The sequence below is a fragment of the Schistocerca nitens genome, chromosome 8, assembly GCF_023898315.1.
Source record: "Schistocerca nitens isolate TAMUIC-IGC-003100 chromosome 8, iqSchNite1.1, whole genome shotgun sequence".
Lineage (NCBI taxonomy): Eukaryota > Metazoa > Arthropoda > Insecta > Orthoptera > Acrididae > Schistocerca > Schistocerca nitens.
Window position 1 is genome coordinate 156257332 of NC_064621.1, and position 5437 is coordinate 156262768.

Sequence of the window (5437 nt, forward strand, 5' to 3'; positions counted from 1 at the left end):
TAGTCAACATGGGTGCACGAACAGGTGCCTGCTGTAGTGACCCATATGCACGTCTACTGACCCATATACATCTTCGCAGTTGTTGTTAAAGCGCCATTTTCTTATCATGGTATACTTTATCAACGGCGCACACTAACAGTTCACAAACTAAGCTGTTCCAGAAAGGCACCCATCCTTGCCCCAAAGCCAATGATGCTACCTTGTTGGATACCGGATAAATCGCTCCGTTTCCACATTTTGACAATGAGTACACTGTTTTCCTAGTACCCTCGACACGCTTTCCATACCATACACTGCCAATGCTATCACCTGCAGTCTGTGAGTGGTTATTGGTTCAAATGGCTCTGAGCACTATGGGACTTAACTTCTGAGGTCATCATTCCCCTAGAACTTAGAACTACTTAAACCTAACTAACCTAAGGACATCAAACACAGCCACGCCCGGGGCAGGATTCGAACCTGCGACTGTAGCGGTCGCGCGGTTCCAGACTGAAGCGCCTAGAACCGCTCGGCCATCCCGGCCGGCTGACCCATATACATCTGCGCAGTAGTTGTTAAAGCGCCATTTTCTTATCATGGTATACTTTATCAACGGCGCTCACTAACAGTCCCCAAATTAAGCTGTTCCAGAAAAGCACCCACCCTTGGCCCTAAAGCCAATGATCATACCGTGTTGGATATTAGATAAATCGCTCCGTATCCTCAGTTTGACAATGAGTACATTGTTTTCCAGTCCCCTCGACACGCTTTCCATCCCATACACTGCTAATGCTATCACCTCCGGTCTATGCATGCTGATGTCGATCACAGGCGATAGCCAATTTAATGTGACTGGCCTCTGTGTGATATGTATAAAATACGAAGACGTTTATATACTGAGGAGCCAAAGAAAGTGGTACACCTGTCTAATATCGCGTAGGGCCCTAGCGAGCACGCAGAAGTGGCATGGAAATAATTGTTCAAATGCCTCTGTGCACTATGGGACTTAACATCTGAGGTCATCAGTCCCCTATAATTAGAACTACTTAAACCTAGCTGACCTACGGACATCACACACATCCATGCCTGAGGCATGATTCGAACCTGCGACCGTAGCAGCAGCGCGGTTTCGGACTGAAGTGACTAGAACCGCTCGGTCACAGCGGCCGGCAGTGGCATGGACTCGACTAATATCTGAAGTTGTGCTGGACGGAAATGACACCATGAATCCTGCAAGTCTATCCATAAATCCGTAAGAGTACGAGAGGCTGGAGATCTCTTCTGAACAGCACGTTGCAAGGCATCCCAGATATGCTCAATAATGCTCAGCTCTGGGGAGTTTAGTGGCCAGCGGAAGTGTTTAATCTCCGAAGAGTGTTCCTAGAGCCACTCTTCGCAATTCTGGACTTGTGGTGTGTAGCACTGCCCTGCTGGAATTGCCCAAGTCCGTCGGAATGCACAATGGACATGAATGGATGCAGTTTATCAGACAGGATGCTTACGTACTTGTCACCTGTCAGAGTCGTATCTAGACGTATCAGGGGTCCTATATCGTTCCAACTCTACACGCCCCACACCATTATAGAGCCTCCACCAGCTTGAACGGTCCCCTGCTCACATGCAGGGTGCATGGATTCATGACGATGCCTTCATAACTGTACACGTCCATCCGCTCGATACAATTTTAAACTAGACTCGTCTGACCAGGCAACGTGTTTCCAGTCGTTAACAGTACAATGGCAGTGTGCTCGGGCCCAGGCGAGGCGTAAGGCTTTGTGTCGTGCAGTCATCAAGGATACACGAGTGGTTCTTTGGCTCTGAAAGATCATATCTATGATATTTCATTGAATGGTTCGCACGCTGACACTTGTTGGTGACCCAACATTGAAATCTGCAGCAATTTGCGGAAGGGTTGCACTTCTGTCACGTTGAACGATTCTCTTAAGTCGTCGTTGGTCCCGTTCTTGCAAGATCTTTTTCCGGCCGCAGCGATGTCGGAGATTTGATGTTTCACCGGATTCCTGATATTCACGGTTCACTCGTGAAACGGCCGTACGGGAAAATACCCACTTCATCTCTACCTCGGAGATGCTGTGTCCCATCGCTCGTGCGCTGACTATAACACCACGCTCAGACTCACTTAAATCTTGATAACCTGCCATTGTGACAGCAGTAACCGATCTAACAACTGCGACAAACACCTGTGGTCTTGTATAGGCGATGCCTACGGCAGCACCGTATTCTGCCCGTTTACACATCTATTTATTTGGATAGGCATGCCTATACCAGATTCTTTGGCTCTTCAGAGTAAATATATAGATTTTCGTTATAGAAACTTCGTGTGGATCAATGGCCTGGTGCAAGTCTTTCAATTGGACGACACTTCGACGTCTTTCCTGTCCCTAACCTACCCCAAATATCCAACTGGCGAAAAGGGTGCTACAATGTAGCGTGATGATGATAATGATACGATGGTAGTGGTGGTGGTAGTGGTGGTGGTTGTGGTGTCCCCGCCAGACACCACACTTTAAATCGGCCGCGGTCCGTTAGTATACGTCGGACCCGCGTGTCGTCACTATCAGTGATTGCAGACCGAGCGCCGCCTCACGGCAGGTCTAGTCTAGAGAGACTCCCTAGCACTCGCCCCAGTGGTACAGCCGACTTTGCTAGCGATGGTTCACTGGCTACATACGCTCTCATTTTCAGAGACGACAGTTTAGCATAGCCTCTAGCTACGTCATTTGCTACGACCTAGCAAGGCACCATATTCAGTTACTATATTCTGAACAGATAATATTGTGAATCATGCACCGTCATGTACCGACGTTCATCATTAATGGATTAAAGTTAAGTATCAAACTAATTACGTCCGCTTTCTGAATTCTAATTCCTTGTCATGTTCCAGACCTCACGTCAGTATAGTTCTTCCCTCCTCACGCCAGCCTGCGTGAGCTAAAACGCGTGCATTTCGGCCTCCTCTAGTAACACGGTGTTGGCTCTTCTGCCAACACAACAGTGGTGGTGGTGGTGGCGGTGGTGGTGTCCTGTGGTGCCCACCAACGACCAGCGTGACGTACGAATGACTTATTCCATTTCACCACCCCTCGTAATCCCCCTCTGTCGAGCCCGTGTTCGCTTTCCGCAGGAGCACCATTGTGACAGCCCCAGAAATCTGCCGGCAGGCGCTGGCTCTGCCTGACGTCGCTCCACGGCAACTCCGGGGTGGGGGCGGCGGGCAGGTGGCGCCTCCCACGCGTCGGCTCCGGCGAGCTGTGCCGCCCGCCTCGCTAAGCCTGGGTGCCCACCAAAGCCGACAGCGCATCTCCCCGGGCGGCCGGGAATACTCCGGGCCTCTCCCGTCTCTCACGTGCTCCGCTTCACACGCCCAGCCTCTCAGCCACTCCACCATTCCACGCGCCTCTGGGCCGAACAGTCGCAGAGTTCACCCGCGACACAGACTGCGGAAGACGAATATCAAATATCCGAACCTTATTCCCACTGCCGCGTTTTCGTAACGGACCTTGAAACACTTTTCCCAGCCCCCACCAGAAATCGTTTTTCCGAGCAACAGTTCTTTTACACGGATGGCACCTGTAAACCACCAGTTCTGCTGCCATTAACATGCTAGAGTGTGGTTCTCAGCGGGTTCTTAATTTTTTAATAAAGAGAGAGTACGATTCTTTAAGGTTGTCAATATACCCATATGGAAAAAACACTACAGAGGCAAAACATTATGACTACATGTTTAACCCTTCGAGAACCAGTGGTTTGTGCCTGAAATCACAATTTCATGGATTTTTTTTTCTTCAATTTTCAAGTGCCGATGCCTTTGGCACATACCTGTCACCCGTCAGAGTCGTATCTAGACGTATCAGGGGTCCTATATCATTCCAACTGAACACGTTCAAATGGTTCAAATAGCTCTGAGCACTATGGGACTCAACTGCTGTGGTCATTAGTCCCTAGAACTTAGAACTACTTAAACCTAACTAACCTAAGGACATCACACACATCCATGCCCGAGGCAGGATTCGAACCTGCGACCGTAGCAGTCGCACGGTTCCGGACTGCGCGCCTAGAACCGCGAGACCACCGCGGCCGGCGAACACGTTCCACACCATTACAGAGCCTCCACCAGCTTGAACATTCCCCTCCTGTCATGCAGAGTCCATGGATTCATGACGTTGCCTTCATAACTGTACACGTCCATCCGCTCGATACAATTTTAAACGAGACTCGTCTGACCAGGCGATATGTTTCCAGTCGTTAACAGCATAATGTCGGTGTGGACGGGCCCAGGCAAGGCGTAAGGCTTTGGGTCGTGCAGACATCAAGGATACACGAGTCGTTCTTTGGCTCTGAAAGCCCATATCGATGATGTTTCATAACTGTACACGTCCATCCGCTCGATACAATTGTAAACGAGACTCGACTGACCAGGCGAAACCACCGATCCTATCGCAGGACAGAGACATCTAGTGGTACAATGAGGAACTTCTACAAATGTAGTTCATTGTACCAGTCACTTACAGCAGTCGTCGCGGCGATTGTGCTACATAATTGTAGGATATTGTGACATGAGATTCTTTTTTATGGTTGCCATGTTGAGGACCTCAATGGCAGTGAAAGTTACTATGGTTCAAATGGCTCTGAGCACTATGGGACTTACCATCTGAGGTCATCAGTTCCCTAGAACTTAGAACTACTTAAACCTAACTAGCCTAAGGACATCACACACATCCATGCCCGAGGCAGGGTTCGAACCTGCGACCGTAGCTGTCGCGCGTTTCCTGACTGAAGCCCCTAGAACCGCTCGGCCACAACTGTTGGCGAAAGTTACTATATCCAAAGCCATTGTACAGTCAGTATGAGGATTCATTGCTTTCTCCATGTGTGTTCGAAATGGAGCCACTGGGGCAGCATGTAATTTTGGTACAAAATTTACTGAATTTTAGGCCCATTTTTGTTTGTTATTTAGAGCAATGATTTGTTTTAGGCATTATGAGTTCATGAAAGTTTCGAGATGTCGTATTGTGTCTAGAATAAATGCGAATTTGCTTTCAAATATACAATGAAGCGAAGTTCCAGCAGGATCTCACACGTCCAGAATTGCTACAGAATGGCTCCAGGAACACTCTTCTAAGTTTAAACCCTTCCGCTGGCCACCATACTCCCCAGACAGGAACATTATTGAGTATATCTGGAATGGCTTGCAACGTGCTGTTCAGAAGAGATCCCCACCCCTAGTAAGCTTACGGCTTTATGGACAGCTCTGCAGGAGTCGTGGTGTCAGATCCCTTCAGCACTACTTCAGACATTAGTCGAGTCCATGCCACGTTGTGTTGCGGCAATCCTGCGTGCTCGCGAGGGCTCTTCACGATATTAGGCAGGTGTACCAGTCACTTTGGCTCTCCATTGTGGTTCGCTGTAGAAGCCAATTACAGCAGTCGGCGCAGGA